Source organism: Sinocyclocheilus rhinocerous, unplaced genomic scaffold, assembly GCF_001515625.1.
Source record: "Sinocyclocheilus rhinocerous isolate Xijiao unplaced genomic scaffold, SAMN03320098_v1.1 scaffold184, whole genome shotgun sequence".
NCBI classification, from domain to species: domain Eukaryota; kingdom Metazoa; phylum Chordata; class Actinopteri; order Cypriniformes; family Cyprinidae; genus Sinocyclocheilus; species Sinocyclocheilus rhinocerous.
The window spans coordinates 659,292-677,981 of record NW_015659717.1 but is presented as its reverse complement, the minus strand read 5'-3'; the positions used below and the strand labels follow the sequence as shown (position 1 = coordinate 677,981).

General features: G+C 36.7%; 1 protein-coding gene across 2 annotated transcripts in view; it reads left to right on the top strand.

Annotated features, from left to right (window-relative positions):
* Positions 1-18,690, top strand: part of LOC107724188 (extracellular sulfatase Sulf-2-like) — a 133,666-nt gene that overhangs the window by 28,015 nt on the left and 86,961 nt on the right. Inside the window, exon 2 of one of the 2 annotated variants that reach the window (XM_016532998.1) lies at positions 1,556-1,616. The exons of the other annotated variant lie outside the window; for it this stretch is intronic. The gene's annotated coding sequence lies outside the window, so the exon portion shown is untranslated. The remainder of the gene's footprint in view (positions 1-1,555; positions 1,617-18,690) is intronic. 2 annotated transcript variants of the gene reach the window in all.

Below are 18,690 nucleotides of genomic sequence, written 5' to 3'. Positions count from 1 at the left end.
CTGTGTGTCCTGTTTGATTTCTCCTCGGTGGAGGGGCTTTGATGACTCCCTTCTGATCTATTTGGTTGAAAAATAAGAGAAATTGCGCCATTGCTCTCTATACTTGAGTAAAAGAGAGGGTAAAATGGAACACGGGGGGACTGCGCACATGAACGCACACACACCGTTCAGGGCTGGGCATGTGTGCTTTACTGCTGTTGTTGAAACTCATTTACTAATGTATGTTTCATCCTTTATGCATCGGTGGAATGTGTTTTTATATCTGCAGCCCTGTTAAAATTCGTATGACGAAACGAAACGAGTTGCGTCTGATTGCAGAGTCTTGTGTATAGAAATTTAGGCTGGATACAGAAAGTTGTAATTAGTCTGAAGACCTCCTCTAACTTGCCAAGAATGAGTTAGTGTCAATAATGGTGGTCCTACCTCACATCGTACCCAAGAAATATTAACCAAAGGTTCACACATAGATCCCTCATGTCCTCCTACAATGAAAAGAAAATTGGTGTAGAAACAGATTTCACTCAGAAATTGCTAGCAAGTTCAAAATTCATTTAAAAAAAGCAGCACGTAACATGTTGAATTAAGCATGACATTTTTAAATACAAAGACTGAAATAGTATTTTCTTCTAATACATACTCCAGTAATCTTTGTTTTATTCACAACTTCAAAAAATCCCTTTACAATGTAATGCAGGACATTTTTTAGTTTTACATAATTTTAAAACATCTTTATTAGGGCTGTCAGTCGATTAAAATGTTTTAATCTAATTAATTACACGATGTGTCAGGAAACTTCTGTCATGAAAACAAATTCCTCGTATGTGTAAACATACCTGGCAATTGTCACGATGTCACACACACGAGGGACGAGGAGACGCTAGAGAATGCTTTTAACAGGACTTTATTGGAACCAAGGGAGACGAACACAGGAAGACCTTCACCAGAAGACGTACAACAGCGGACAGAGAACTAGGGACTGGGAACACTATTTATACACACAGGAGGAGGGGATCACGAGACACACCTGGGAGCAATGACACATCATGGGGAACACCTGGGACAAATGAACTAAACTAATCAGGGGAGGAACAGGAAACTAATCAAATAAGGGCATGGGAAGGCACATGGGGAGCAGGACACACACACACAACACATGGAACAGAGTCTGACAGCAATAAAGCTCATTCTGATTCTGATTCTGATTCTGATATTTTAATTGCGTTATTTTTACATAACTAATTAAGTTAATGCGTTAAACTGACAGCCCTAATCTTTTTATTTTATTTTATTTTATTTAAGTTCTGGTTTTTGGTGGGATTAGGGATGTAGAAATTGGTCATGCAGAATATGTGCTTTATAAGCAGACAATATGTTATTAATATGCTTGCTAATAAGCAACTAGTTAATAATGAGAACTGTTCCCTATACTAAAGTGTTGCCGACTTTAGTTTTTATTCTTCAATTGGCAAAAATATTCTTTCGAAACATGCTCAGTAGCCAATTCTGGTTCCATATGCAGATACTGACTCAATTTATTGTTTTTGTTTCTCCTCAGTGAATGTGGTTTGTGCATCTCCACTGGTTGTCTGGACAAGCAATCATCTCCTCTTTGTCAGGTAAGCGATCGAACGCTCTCCTCCAGTGAGTTGTGGTCTCTCCATCTCTGCGCGGTTGAGTGTAACTCTTTCATCCTCCTAAACACTGTCCATCAAACTCCTGCAAAGTTTCCAAACAGGAACCATCAAACAGACACTTCGAGTATTTCTAACCACACAGATACTCTGCTGTCTGGTACAGTCTCTAATGACTTGTAAGGCAGCTGTGGGGCATCTGAGGTCTGCTTTTCTTGCTCATTGATGACCCTTGTTGTGTCTTCATGCTGTTGCCTGGATACTGGGGCCATAGAGGTGGCCTTGACCGAGAGGGAAATGAAATGGCCAGTGCTAATGGCTATCAGGAGACAAGCTTCAAAGCCTCCAGGGCCCAATCTGACGAGTGTAAACAACTTTCTCATAAACATGAAAAACGCCTCCTCCCCACAAAACTGTCCTCTACTTCTAAGTGACTGAACTAGGCACAAAAAGTCTATTGCAGAATCCAGACCGTGATAACTGTGGATCTGAACAGGAGTGGTTGTATTTTTTTAAAAGGACTAGGTGTATTTAGTATGTACTGAAGTACTATATTGTGCATTTACTGCAGTTTTAAGAGTTTGTACCTCTTGTCAACAATTAATTTGGTCTTAGTTGGTGCATTTTTCATGCTGTACATCCCTCCCCTCTGTATGGTGCACCATCCCACTTAATGCACTTAATGTTTTTTTTTCTTTTTTCTTCTAATTGACAGTTTTTTTCCACTTATCTCTTTTAGTTGGCTAAATCTAATACCGATGAAAACATTTTGTATTCTGTAATATTTTTTCTATATTTTCCTAATTGTCTATTTTATGATTTGTTTATATACTACACTTTTTTACATTTTTATCACAGAAGAAGGCAGAAAATATATTGTTTAGTTTCTATAGGCTACTGTAATGCTATGTCAGTTAGCACTGCATCATTCAGATACTTTATTTATTACCTGGAAATGACTTGAAAAACACACATAAACCATATATAAACCGAGTATGAATGAAACATACACTGCATGAAAGTGTTTAGCCCTCCGTAGTGTTCACATCTCCTCATTTCAGATACGAATAAAACACCAGGTCATGCATAGACTTTTTAAAGTTAAATTTACATGTATATTTTGTTTTGTTTTTTTGCTGGTGCACCACCCGAGTCTTCTCCTCCCATTTCGCTTGATTCCGACGTCTGCTACCTGTGCAGATATCAACAGTACAACTGGGTTTTAGGTTGCCAGGTTGAGGTCACAAATGGGTTGAAATGTTTATGATGTATCGATTGTGTGAGCAGGATGTGTTTCACACAAGATCTGGCAACTGGACAACCTTGGGATAACATATTGATGTGATCATTCATATAACAAGGTTTGGCCCATGCAAATTACGTGAGTTTCGAAATAACAAAACAGGAGGGGTGCGGGAGATGGGTGTGAAATACGGGAGACTCCCGGGAAAAATGGGAGTGTTGACAGGTATGACTGTATATTAATAAACTGATATTGATACACACACATATATAGTATATGTGACCCTGGACCACAAAACCAGTCATAAGGGTCAATTTCTCGAAATTGAGATGTATACACCATCTGAAAGCTTTCCATTGATGTATGGTTTGTTAGGATAGGACAATATTTGGCCGAGATACAACTATTTGAAAATCTGGAATCTGAGGGTGCAAAAAAAACAAAATACTTAGAAAATCACCTTTAAAGTTGTCCAAATGAAGTTCTTATATTACTAATAAAAATTAAGTTTTGATATATTCACGGTAGGAAATTTACAAAATATCTTAATGGAACATGATCTTTACTTAATATCCTAATGATTTTTGGCATGAAAGAAAAATCGATAATTTTGACCCATGCAATGTTTTTTTGGCTATTGCTACAAATATACCCAAGAGACTTAAGACTGGTTTTGTGATCCAGGGTCACATTTATGTGTGTAATAATCAGTGTTGGGGGTAACACATTACAAGTAGGGCTGTGCAAAGAATCGAATGCGATTTTCATGCACATCTCGTCAGTAAAGCCGGTTCTGTGATTAGTAGTAAATCTCCAGCACGCGCTTTCAAATGGAGCGCCATTTACTACACAGAGCCGTAGTTCACTGACAAGCTACGCAATACCACATCCATAATCGCAGGCGATTCATTGCCGATTATGAATGCAATATTGCGTAGCTTGTCAGTGAACTACCACTCTGTGTATTAAATGCCGCTCCATCTGAAAGCACATGCTGGAGATTTACTACTAATCACTGAACCGGCTTTACTGACGAGATGCGCATAAAAATCGCATTCGATTATTTGCCCAGCCCTAATTACAAGTAACATAGGTTACATAATCGGATTACTTTCTTTCAAGTAACTACTAAATTTACGCATTACTTTTAAATTTACAGCGAAATATCTGAGTTACTTTTTCAAATAAGTAAAGTTTCTTTGTTTTTCCATTTATTCACTGACACCTCTCCTGTCCCCATGTTGAGAGAAATTGTGAGTGAGGTGCAGAGGCACTTTCTTTAGCCTGAGGCTTATTAATTTCACTTTTGGTGTAAAAGATCCTTTACAGTTGCAAAAAAAAAGGTGGCAAAAAGTTACGCAAAAGTAGTGTAATTCCATAAAAAGTAACTAAGTAATGCAATTAGTTACTTTTTTATGGAGTTACACAATATTGTAATGCATTACTTTCCCCAACACTGGTAATAATAATACTCGCACGCATAGCACACACACAAAACAATAATGCATTTTTTGTAAAGCAAATTGTGTCGGTCGTATAGAATTATTATTATTATTATTATTATTATTATTATTATTAATTTACAGTCATCTCCACATTGACGTTTTATGGCTTTTAGTCCATATTTGAGACTAAAATCTATATTCTAGTATGCTGCTAAAAGCTGACACTAGTTAAGCTTTAGCAGATATACACATATACAAATTTACAGACAGTCTTTCTGTTCTGGAATAATGGAAGAGAAATATGAGAATGATGACTCATCCTGCGCTACATACATTTTTGTCCAGTTAGATTTCTTCCAGAATGAGAATGCTCCGTCCTATAATATACAGTAAGTAGAAAAACATGATTCATGGGTGGAATTTATATTATTATAGTAAGGAATATAAAGCTCCTTTTTTAATGGATTAGCCCTTTATGTCCTGCCCAAATATCCTGCTTTTAAGTACAGGAGTATTTGTTGCTCTATAGAAGAGAATCCAGTGATGGCATGCAAAAAGTGATTAAGCTACTTTCTGGATTCATTACTAGTGTGTTATTTCTCACTTTCTCTCCTGTTACTGTATATATCTGTCCTCCTCACTTTGTTTCACACATATATGCACACATCTGAGTCAAATAAATGTGAGAAACTTAAACTCTCATCAAATGTGCCCTCAGAGTGAATCAGTGTGAATAGAAAGGTGAGAAGGACTATATTAATTTATTTTAAAACCACATTTATAAGCATTGTGTAGGTTGGTTATCTGGTGGTCTTGTAAAGTAGGATGTTGTAGGTCTGCAAAGCGTTTTGGCAGCACATCACACATTGAATTTGACAGAAAGCATGTTGAAAATGCAGTGTAAACAGATAATGAAATTTACAATTGTCCTCAGCTCAGACAACAATTATATCATTTTTTTTGTTCATTATTGATGGAAATACTTAGTGCAGTAACCCAGAAACCGCTTTATTTTCTACATCCAGATGCTGTCAGTTTGAAATCACAATGCAAGCCTGCTTATCTGAACTACATAGCAACCCTTGCGCATGTGTAATTTGAGCACAGCTGATATAGCTCAACATCTTCCCTCGAAGATCAACATAGATGTGGGCTTGTGTACGTAACTGCCTAAACCCTAATTACCATAATTACATGTATGAGGCACAGTTATGGTTCACTTGTACAACAAGCAGTGTAAATGGACAGGAAAATACAGGCTATTTGTTTTAATTCCCTCTTTTGTTGGCATTTCTTAAACGGATGGCTGAACAAACCTTAGCCTCTAGTATTAGACCAAAGCCATTATTCAGCCATTAGTCTAAATGAGATAACCTCTGCTCTTTGTTTCTCCTCCATGCAAACCTTTGCTAAAAAATGGAGGGATCTTTTCAACAAGACACCCAATCGGATCGGTTTGAAGGAAGTCATTCAAAATGGCAGTTTTCCCAAAAGGCAAACCATCTGTTCATTCAGATTTTAGTGTAATCATCATATCTTTTTCTTATTCTGAAGCATGGAGGGCAGATGAAGAGGAAGGGAGAGAGTCTTTAATAAAAAAAAAATTTAAAAACACCCGTTTGCTCATAACCAGCCTCCCGTTTTTGCCATATTAAACATCAGACCATCTGTTAATATTGATTCTTTATTAAAACAATACAGCCCCTACAGTTAATTGAGTGTGAATAATCTGAATAATCCAATGTGGAGGGTTTGTGTGGTTTAATTCATAAAACTGCACGGCACACTGCACTCACATACGGTAATCCCCATTGGACCTCTGTGGCGGTTATATAAATTTCATAATCTCTTTCATAGTTTATGAAAGCCAGCGGGAGGTCAGCTGGATGCCCCATGGGCCATCCTGAAACAGAGGTTATGAAAATCCAAAAGACAGGTGGTGTTACAAAGAAGAGAAAACAGTCATCTGCAAATTAATTCAGTTCTTTGGTGTTGCATTGGTCTGGTTTTTAAATCGTTTATTCTGAAATCTCCTACCTCACATTCCTTTTCCATTTCAAACACATTTCATAGTGTAATGGGGTTGCTGCGCATTTTGAGTGTATTTGGATTGTCGTCAAGTGTTTGTCGTCCAAATAGGTGGCGTGGTAAAGAAACGGAGGTGGAAGAAAGGTAAAAAAGGGAGGAAATGATAGGAAGTCACTAGAATGACAGGAAGAACTTACCACTGTGCTGTTGTTATTCCTGCCATTGTTTTCTTTCATATAATGTATCAAAAGTCGTGTTTGGATCTGTAATAGAAGTGACCTTCCCTCAAAACCACAGGGATATTGAAACAATAGCCTGAAAATATGTTTAGTGGGGAAAAACCTTCGCATCCAGGTGAAGTTCTATTTATAGTTGCTTGTTCCCTGACCTCTGACCCTATTTCCATCTCAGAGTAAAAAAAAAAACTTAAAAAAAAAAAAACTTTGTATCTCACTATTGAGGCTTTAAATCTCATAATATGACTTTATTATCTCACATTTCCACTATATTTCCCAATTGTGATGTAATGTGATTTTTTTTTTTTTTTAAAGAGTAAAATTGTTTAAAGAGTTGTATGAAGCATAGCTCACACAGAAGTCACTTTCACACCAAGCTGCTTTTGTTTGGTTAACGTGGCCAACTTGAACCCGTTGCAAAATTTGTGTGTGGAAATTGTGTGGATTTGTATTTAAAAGACAGGATTTTGCTGAAAAACAGAACATGTGACTGTACATTTAATATCTCACAATTGCAACTCTCTCGATTATGACTGTCTTGCAATTGTGTTTTATGTTTCATACTTACAACATATTATCTCGCAGCCTGAGTATTTATGTCATATTGTGATTATTTCTTATTTTAAACTCTCCCAACTGACCCTTCACAAGGAGTTTGATTGACAGGCGATCTGACCAATCATAATGCAGAATCTGTCATTTTGTCCGACAAACAAACCAGACAGGAGAGTAGATTAACGTCAGTGGACTTTAACTTGAAAAATGGTGTGTATTGACATCTTTCCATGGCTGAAACGAGATACCTTCTGATGTTCATTCATGTTTATTTCATGCTATAACTAGTAAAGTAATCTTAACTCTTTGGATGTGAATTAGATGAGCTTTATTAGAGATTTACAGAAGATCTTTATACTAAATTTCTCTTTTCAAAAGTCTTTTTTGTCCGCCTTTACCCATTGACAGGTTGAACAGCTTGTTTCCAACCTTTCGATTCATCCGATCCTCCACCATCTCTGCTGATTAAATATAGACGGAGAGCGAGAGATAGAGTCATTGATTTTGTCACATTCTCAATGATTTGTCAGTGGGAGACACTAAGCTTTGTCAATAAAAGGCCACACACTGTTCCAGAAATGCCACCGTGGCGACATACTAGATGATTACCGTGAATCTGTCCCTGCAGAAATTCATTATGGATCAGCCACGTGAGGCTTATTCCTTCTCATGTGTCTCCAGTGTTTGGCAGTTATTAGTTTATCTACATTTCTCAGTAGTGAGGTGAGTGTTGCTGTTCTTGAAACTATAAAGTTGTTTTTCTGAATCAGTGGCAGTATTATCAAACAGCATTATATTTTCTCTGACAATATATTAGCAATCAAGCAAGAGTGAATTACTTTTGAGTCATTTGAATCAGTTCTTTTAAATTAATCAGACTGAAAGGTTAGGAAAGTATCTAAATTAATTTACTGAACTAGAGAGGTAAAACAGTACCACAGTGGTTCTCAATAGTTTGTCAGTAGATCATAAGTAGTTTATCGTACAAAACTGAATTTTGAATTTGTGGCTCTGGGCAAATTAATAACTACACAACACATTTGCAAGTGGTACAAACCATGACACACTGAAAGTGCATATTGTGAATATTTCTTCTCTAATCTAAAGTGTTACCATATTTTCTTTTAAAATATTCTCTAAAAATCTTTTTCAGTGTACTGTAGGGGATCAGATTAAACTCTACTGTTGCTACTAAACCACATACAGACATCTGGCAGAGTATAATGAAGGGTGACAGCAGGACTCGGGGACATATGGCCAGTCCTAAACCCTATGTTTGTGTCTATTTTGTGTCTCGTCTTATGTGTGTGAAGGGCCAATTAAGTTTGGAATATTTATTTAAAGGGGTCATATGATGCTGCTAAAAACGTTTTAGGTAGGTGTGGCTAACTCTTAACTTTTATAAAGAATATCTCTTTGGATTTGAGACTTTAGTCTTTGCAACTTTACAGATCTTCTTTATGCACCAAGAGCTTGTAACACTCTAAAGAGAAAGGAAAAAATGAAATCGCATCATATGACCCCTTTAACAAATTCTGCTAAGAATGTTCTGTTCTTACAGCTTCAAATTGACTTGAAGTCCAGAGTGATGACGAGAGAAAGAAAGAGTGAGGAAACCGAGGCAGGAGAAGTTAGAGAGGAATACATGAGCAGAATACGCACTCTGATGTTGTCAAGGTACTAAATATAAGCCTTTCAAGTGTCTGTGAGTATGTGGGTGTGCATGAGTTATTTTCTCTGGCAATATTTTAGCAATCAAGCGAGTGTCTAGCAGTTCAGTGTTAGCAGTTCAGAACCAGAGTTCATGATTTTTGAGTTGAATCACTCATTTGAATCAGTTCTGAATGGTTGGAAAACTGTCTGAATTAATTTACTGAAATAGAGTGGTTTCTGAACCGGCAGAATAGTACATTACTACAGGGGTTCTCAATAGTTTCTCAGTAGCTCATAAGTAGATTATCATACAAAACTGAATTTTTAATTTCTTGCTCTGGGCAAATTAATAACTGCACAACACATTTGAAATACAAACCATAACATTGAAAGTATATATTATGGACTGATGTTTTGTTAAGTTTGCTACATTATTGCATAGCCAACTCTCTCTATCTCTATGCAAAATTTTTAAGCTGAATATTGCTTTTTTTTCTGCTGGTACATTAAAAAACTGGTGTCGAAACCATTTTCACGGCAAATAAGACATTGAATTAAACCAGAAATTCTGAAACGCTTCGGAAACACTTTAGATTAGGGAACACTATTCACTATTAACTAGCTCTTAGTTAATAGTGAATATGTAGAGTATAATGAAGGGTGACGGAAGGACTTGAGGACACATAGTCAGTCCTAAACCCTGTGTTTGTTTGTTTGTCTATTTTGTGTCTTGTCTTATGTGATAACAAGAGAAAGTGATAACAAGAGGAAGAAAGAGTGAGGAAACCGAGGCATGAGAAGTTAGAGAAGGCTACATGAGCAGAATATGCACTCTGTTGTTGTCAAGGTACTAAATATAAGCCTTTCAAGTGTCTGTGAGTATGTGGGTGTGCATGAGTGTATGTGCTCGCAGGCAAAAATCTCCCACAAAACCCTTCTTTCTCGCTCTTGCTGATAACATAATTGCTTAATAGATTTAAGTAGCGATAAAGGGTCTCGACTCTGGGCTAATGAAGTAGCAAGGAACTTCAGTTAAGTGCCTGTAATCTGCTATGCCTGTTATTGCAGGAAATGCTAACCTCTTCAGAGATCGCTCAGATAGGTGTGTGCTACTATAGCGGGTTGCTGATTTAGCAACAGTGTGTTTGTGGGAGTTGGAAAAATATTTAAAATGCAAGGTTTATGTGTCCATAAATCAATTAACATTTTATGCTAAGCATGAATTTTGAAGCTCGGTTGATTTGTGCTGAAAATGATTGCTTCCAAATCTAGTGAGAGCTGTTTTGAATAGCTTGCCCAATAAGGGTTCTGTGTTTGTAATGTGTTTTCAATAAGCGTGAACACTGTTTTTATTGAGAAAGGCTGTGAGATGTGATGAAATCAAAATTCTAATTTTGTCTCCAAAGGTTTAGTTGTTATTTTGTGTATTGGATCATTTCAGATTGATAAGGTTTAACATGCTGTTAATATTCCATAAGTGCTGTTCTCTATTCTGCTGCTTTTACCTACCCAGAGATTCTTCTTCAATGTGTAGTGCTAAAAATACAGCTGCGGTAACGTGCAGCTGTCATGCATACACATTTACCATTAATCAGATGAGCTGTTGGCAGTTCTGCTGCTTTCGTTTACTTTCATCACATCATTTATTTTTCATCATAATGCCTTCTCTCTCCCTCTTAACCGCGGATATTGACAGATGGATGGATGAAGCGCTGAAAGAATTCACGGGGCGAGCAAATAGATGTGGGGAGGAAATGGCACGTGTGCACATGTGCAGCCTGATGTGTTGCATTTCGCTGTATCTCACGCTCTCATCTTTGAGTATAATTTCACAGAATGAGAGCAAAAGAGAAAGATTCAGAATAATGCTTTGAGGAAAACACTTTGCTTTGAGGGAAGCATGGGAAGTTCACGCTCGGATGGGTGTACGGACAGACAGATAGATAGTTAGTTAGTCCTTTCTACAGGATTTTGGAGTGTTTCTGTGGGACTTTTTGCCCGTTCATCCAGTAGAGCATTTGTGAGGTCGGGTACTGATGTTGGATGAGAAGGCCTGGCTTGCAATCCCTGTTCCAGTTCATCGCAAAGGGCTTTAGGTCAGGACTCTGTGTGGATCAGTCAAAACTCATCCAACCATATCTTTAAGGACCTTGCTTTGTGCACAGGTGCACAGTCATACTGAAATAGAAAAGGGCCTTTCCGAAACTGTTTTCTTAAAGTTGGAAGCATAGCATTGTCCAAAATGTCTTGGTGTGCTGAAGCATTAAAGGGATAGTTTACCCAAAAATGAAAATTACCCCATAATTTACTCACCCTCAAGCCATCCTAGGTGTATATGACTTTCTTCTTTCGTACGAATACAATTCATTTTAAAATGTTCTGGCTCTTCCAAGCTTTATAATGGCAGTGAATGGGTTGATATTTTGAAGTCCAATAAAGTACATCCATCCATCATAAAAAATGCTCCACACGGCTCCGGGGGTTAATAAAGGCCTTCGATGTCACCTTTATTTATATAGTGCTTTTAACAATACAGATTGTGTCAAAGCAACTGTACAGCATTAATTAGGAAAATAGTGTGTCAATAATGCAAAATGGCAATAGTAAACACTAAATTTTCAGTTAAAGGCATTTCAGTTCGATGTGTCGAAAGCGAATCTATGTGTTTGTGTAAGAAAAACATCCATATTTAAAACTTTATAAACCATAATCTCTAGCTTCCGTTAACTATTGTACGCTTGTTCACAAGAGAGTGGATGGTGTAAGCTCCGGTGAGAATATGCTAGAAACAAGTTTTGTTTCAAGTCTCCTCTTAGCTTATATCAAAATCCTCCGACATTTTTCTTGAAAAATCCTTGTTTTGTGCTTATTATTCATGACAGGTGTTTTGTTTGACTTTCTTCTCTGCACTTCTGCATTTGTCACTTTTCACCGGAGCTTACACTACTCCTATGTCATCCGCTGGAACGCCACTCTTTGTACGACAGTTAGCAGAAGAGATTACAGTTTATAAAGTTTTAAATATGGATATTTTCTTACACAAACACATTGATTCACTTCAGAAGGCCTTTATTAACCCTCCGGAGCTGTGTGGAGCACTTCTTCTCTGCACTTCTGCATTTGTCACTTTTCACCGGAGCTTACACTACTCCTATGTCATCCGCTGGAACGCCACTCTTTGTACGACAGTTAGCAGAAGAGATTACAGTTTATAAAGTTTTAAATATGGATATTTTCTTACACAAACACATTGATTCACTTCAGAAGGCCTTTATTAACCCTCCGGAGCTGTGTGGAGCACTTTTTATGATGGATGGATGCACTTTTTTGGACTTCAAAATCTCGACCCCCATTCACTGCCATTATAATGTTTGGAAGAGCCAGGATATTTTTTCATGTAACTCCGATTGTATTCATCTGAACGAAGAAAGTCTTATACACCTAGGATGGCTTGAGGGTGAGTCATTTTTGGGTGAACTATCACTTTAAGATTTCCCTTCACTGTAAGTACAGGGCCCAGCCCAACCCCTGAAAAACGGCCCCATACCATTATCCTCCACCAAACCTTACAGTTGGCACAATACAGTCAAGCAGCCAATGTTCTCCTGGCATCTGCCAAACCCAGACCCTCGAATCACCCAAACAGAAAAGCGTGATTTGTCACTCCACAGAACAGGTTTCCACTGCTCCAGTGCCCGGTGGTGGCATGCTTTACACCACTATCTAGCAGAGAAGAAATTTCACAAACTGACTTACTGCAAAGGTGGCATTAGTACCACAGTACCATGCCTGAATTCACTGAGCTCTTCAGAATGACCAATTTTTTTCTGAAATGTTTGTAAATGCTGACTGCATGGCTAGGTGCTTGATTTTATAGACCTTATGTGTCAGAGAAACAAGTGTCCCAACACTTTTGAATAGATAGATAGATAGATAGATAGATAGATATTTTACACTTATTTTATCCTGCTCTTTATATGTGCACACTCACAGAAGCACATATGGAATCGAGGAAAGAAAAAAGTGTGGAAAATTACTCTGATGGGCTGCTAAAAAACCGAGACCTTTAAATTGCCATTTGAAGTGCTCTCTTGCCATCCAGGAGAGAGTGGTTCTGAAATCTAAGCGCTGAACTGACCCAAAGCATAACGGCACGGCGGAGAATGAGCTGTAATTATGGCTGGGCAATTTGCTGTGGTTAATGTGGGCCTCGGGCACAGGGGGTGAGAGAGAGAGAGGGATGATGGGTAACAGGATGTAATCATAGCTTTGTATCATGCAGAGGTCATGGAGGAGGCAATGGCTGAATCACAGAGAGAGAGAGACCAAGAGAGAGAGAGAGAGAGTTTTCTGTGTGTGCACCTGTTAACATTATTGAGCTCTTGTGTAACACCTCTGTGTCTGTCCTGGTTCTTGCGCTGTTAATCTGTCAGGTCAGACATAGAAGTTCAAATCTAGCTCAACAAGTCGCTGGAACAAAAAACAGGATCAGAACTGTTTTTACCACTACTTACATTCACCAAAATGTGAATTATGGGTATTAAATATAAACCTCTTTCACCTCTTAATCTTGTGAATCCTGTACAGAGTGATAAAACAACTCTAACTCCTGTTAAAAGAGGACTTAATCTAAGCACCGCTGTCTCTCTGCATTTCCACTAAAACATGCTTGATTTCCATGAACTGAGTGTAATCTCATGTAAAATGCACACAACACTGTGTTCCAGGATTGTAGCAAATGATTAACATGAAGATGCATGCTTATATCACCACAACATGAGTCACATCGCTCACAGTTTATCATTTTTAAGTGCGGTCGGTTTGTTCCGAGGCAGTAGGAGGGCTTTGGACACTGTGTGGGATGAAGAAAGATAGATGGAGCATAGTTTGTGCATGTTACTTTGTTGTAGTGTACAAATCTGCACAGTTTTCACTAATTTCGTCTGTGTTATTAATGGGGAATAGCGCGTTTGGAATAGAATACTAGCGAGTATTTGAAATGTGCAGTATGTAGCAATGTATATACTGTATGAAAATATTACATTTAGTAGCATGTAACATTTCTTGTCACATGACCTCTAGTTATCATTTCAGCAATAAATTCTTGAAAATTTGGAATATTTTATTTTTGTTAACATTTTTGTAATAATGTCTTAATTAAATGTTCACAGTCTAACCAGATACACTATACTTTTAGGTCAGTAAGATTTGTTTAATAATTTTTTTAGTTGATGCATTAAATTAATTAAAAGTGACAGTAAAGACATTTATAATGATACAAATATTTCAATTTCAAATAAATGCTGTTCTTTTGAACTTTCTATTCATTAAGAAATCCTGAAAAAAAAGTCACAGTTTCCACAAAAAATAAAGCAGCACAACTATTTTTAACACTGAAAATAATGTTTTTTGAGCATCAAATGAGAATATTAGAATGATTTCTGAAGGATCATGTGACTGAAGACTTGAGTAATGATGCTGAAAATTCAGCTTTGCATCACAGGAATAAATTACATTTTAAAATATATTCAAATAGAAAAAAATATTTTAAATTGCAATAATATTTCACAATATTCCTGTTTTACTGTATTTTAATATAATATAGTATAATAAAAGACTTCAGACTGAAAGAGTCCAGTTGCATGCTTTATCCTAGTGATGGATCAACCCAGTCCTGTTCTTCCACCAGTCGTGATCTGTTTCCTCTTCGCCACACTATTTTCTTTGCTTGGTGATGTGTTTGTCATGCTGAATCACTGTGTGATTGTCACTTTATCGGTTGTTTCTCTCTCTCTCTCCTTTATCTCTGTTCACACACATCTTTCCATTTGTCAGGCCACACTTCTTCCTCTTTTCCTCTCTCTTCTTCCAGACTGTGATATAATTACACAATCTGTCCAGCCAGAGTGGGACATTCTTTTTTGGGCAATAGCTACCTGTTCCTGTAGCTGTAGCTGGACCAAATGATGTGTGTGTGTGTGTGTGTGTTTATGAGCAGACTATAGCCTGTAGTTTATAGGCACACTACACACAGACACACACAATCTTATATGAACATGATATACCCACACATTCTAAGCTATTAAAAGCAGGCCGTTATTATAGCATGGGCTTTTGTATGTTGAGTCATTAACTCTGCCTTTTAAAATTCAGAAGAAAATAAATGACAGTATAAAAGAAATATCTTGAAATATGAGATCATATAGTGCGTTAAGGAGATTAAAAAGTGTGGCAGGAATGTAAGGGGGTGTAACTGTGTTTACATTGTGCTGTGATTGGCTGATTGCTCTGTCAGCTGGGCCTGTCCTCCACACTCCACAGCTCTTAAATTCATCCTACAAACTAGGGATGCACCAAGATAAGCCCTCACACTCTAGTGCTCTCCACTGCAACCACACGAATGAAAATCAAATGTGTTCCACACTGCACCCCAACGAATTAGGGATGCACCGATACCGATACTGGTATCGGTATCGGGCCCGATACTGGTCTCCTGTACTCGTACTCGTACTCGTTAAAATGCCCCGATACCAAACGCCGATTCCACACAGCATGTGATAAGCGCCATATTCAGACAAAGGAACACTGACAACAGAACAACAGACAGCAGAATGGAGTTAAGGATGTCTACTACGAAGTATATGTATGCAATGAATATAATATTAAACATTCAGTATTAACGCCTGTATAGCTGATGTGCGCGAGCTGATTAACAAAGCACGCTGAGTGGATTGAGCGTATAGGATAGCAAAATAAAGTAAACTGTGACAAATCATACCCAAAAATTCTTCATACAGTGGACTACCAGTAAAATTGATACAAATTTGGGTCCAAAAATTATTCAGACCGAGTCTGGGGAAAAAACACGTAAGTTGAGGTTTGCATGAAGCTGGGTGACAGCATGCCCAGGAGACTACAGGCTGTCATTGAGGCTAAGGGTTGCCCGATAAAGTATTCATAGTTGTGTAAATACTGTCATACTAACAGCTGTCTGAATAATTTTTGGTTGATTGTAATCTATTACATACCTTTCTATCAAACTTATCTAGCATTATCAAGATGAATTTGTTCTGACACAGTGTAACTCTGAGTTCTTGTCATATTTTATTACCATTTTCTAAACTATAGTGAATAAACTGTGATAATGTGAGAAAAGATGAAGGTGTCTAAATAGATTTTGGTTTGACTGTATCTATTTGATAAATGAAGTTAACCAACTAACATTATACATACCCTTTTGGTTTCTGTACCCAATATTTAAAAAATGTACAAATGCAATAAAAATATCGGTATCGGTACTCGGTATCGGCAAGTACCAAAAATAAAAGTATCGGTATCGGGCAAGTACTGGAAAAAGTGGTATCGGTGCATCCCTACTACAAACTATAGAGTGGAATGCTGGGATGTGTTTGTATACATCAGTATGTTATGTGTTGGTATATTTTGTGTTCAAGACCTTATTCCTTTGCATGTAGTAGAGCTTAGCAGGAGTCCCTCGAGGTGTGATTGTGTTCTTGCATGCCTGAGTGACCCTGCAGTTACACACACGCTCAAACAAACACACACACACAAGTGTCAGGCTATGCCCTGTCGCCCGCTCCAGCTCTGCTCTGTTTGTTTCCCTGTCCCACAACATTTACGACACTGACACAATCACACGTGCAAATTGTTTTCTGTTTAGTTTCTGTTAGTTTGCATTGTTTTTATTTGTTTTGTATGATTTTGTTTTGTTGTTTGGTATTTTGTATTTTTATATATGTATTTTGTGATTTTTTTTTGTATGGTTTTGTTATTTAATTCTTATTGTTTTGATGGTTTTGTTTTGTTGATTGGTGTTTGATGATTTTTATTTATTTTATTTTAGTTTTGTGTTTGTTTGTTTGTTTTGTTTTTATGTAGTTCTGATATGTGCCTTTTTCTTGTTCCTACAATGAGGTATTGTCAGTTTTTTTTATTCCTCGGGGGACATTTTTAGAAATCCAGAGAGAAAATGTATTTTTTTTATTCCAATACACAGAATTAAGGATGTTTTTTTTTAGTTGTTGTTTAGCACTTTTTGTTTTGCTGTTTATTGCTTTTTGTTTTGTTGTTTGTTTTATTTGTTTAACATGATTTTGTTTGGTGTGTTTTTTTTTTGTTTTTTTTTATATTTTTTTGTATGGTTTTGTTTTGCTGTTTGATGTTTTTATATTGAATGGTTTTTTTTGTTGTTGTTTGGTGTTTTTGTTTGATGTTTGATGATTGTGTATTTATTATATTTCATTTTTGTTTCGTTTTGTTTTTGTTCGTTTGTTTTTATACCGTTCTGATATGTGCCTTTTACTTGTTCCCACAATAAGGTATTGTCAGTTTTTTTTTTATTCCTTGGGGGACATTTTAATAAATCCAGAAAGAAAGTGTATTTTTTATGCCAGTACATAGAATTAAGGATGATTTTTATTGCTTTTTGTTTTGTTTTTGTATAGTTCTATAATGTGCCTTTTTTCTTTTCTCTCAGTGAGGTTTAGTCAGGTTTTTTATTCCTCTGGGGGCATTTTCAGAAATGCAGAAAGATTTTTCTTTCTTTCTTTTCTTTTTACTTTTCTCTCTTTTTTAAAAGGGAAAACAAACCTGCCCACACACATAATTAAGGATGTTTACAGAGTGTCTTAGTCTGTCACTTTCCTCTCATTTCACTGGCACACAGGACTTTAAATTTATTCAGTGAATCAACTGAACTGATCTCAGAGCTGTGCTGAATCTCAATGCTGTCTGTGTTTGTGCTGGACAGCTGCTCTGAGTGCAGTATTTGTTTTCCTGGGAACTTTTTTGGACTCGCAACAGGATAAAAGGATCTGACCAGCTCTGCTGATGGTTCTTTGATGTCTGCCTTTGTTCTGCCCGCTGTGTGTGTGTGTGTTTGATGTGGAACTGATGTCTGTGTGTGAGCCTGTTACTGCACAGAAAGAGGTAGAAGCATCAGATTAGAAAAGTGTGTACAGTTTGTGTACGAGTAGTGTGTGTTTGTGTAGGCTAGTTTGAAATTGATCTGTGGTTTTCATTTTTCCGCCAAGGGCATAGCCGTGATGTCGGAAAATTGAGGCAATTTCAAACTGGAATAGTATGAAAGGAATCTGATTGATTTGTTCAAGGCTTGCACCAATATCATTTTTATTTTAGGCCTTTTTGCCGCTTTTCTTCGTAGCAATTGTGTTGAGAGGACAGGAAATGATGAGAGCGGTTGAGGGAATGAGATCAGGAATCTGGACTTGAACTTGCATTGTCCGAGCCTGAAAATATTAAGAAAAAATACTTAATGACCATTTAAACCTTTTACATTGAAAAGGTTTCATGGTTGATTTGTTACAGATTGGAAGATCAGAACAAAATTTTAGGCCAAGAAAAAAAAAAGATGACCATGATCATTTTTTAATACAGTTATCAAGATCAATATGTGTACTCATAATGAGATTATGTTTATAACATAACATAATCTTTTTATGTTAATCGTTCTTACTGAAAAATTAACAGTGAGGTTAGCATAATGATATTATCTAATTATGAGAAAATGTCACAATGTGCAGGTACAATTCTGCCTTTTTAGATAATCCACAAAGCTTTTATTTAAACAGAAAGAAAGAAAGACACCTAAACCATATATTCATTTTAATAAAAGTAAAAATGTAGGTAGGGGTTGATTTGTAAAGCGATATTTAAAAAAAATAATAATTTAAAAACACAATTTTAATTTAACAAATTTATTTTTTCCTTTAGATGGAAAGCACACTACTCTTTTACAGGCACACAGGACTTTAAAGTTATTTCAGCTAAAACTTAGGTAGAATAAGGTTTTTCCAAACAGTACTTAAAAACAATATAATAAATATATATATATATATATATATATATATATATATATA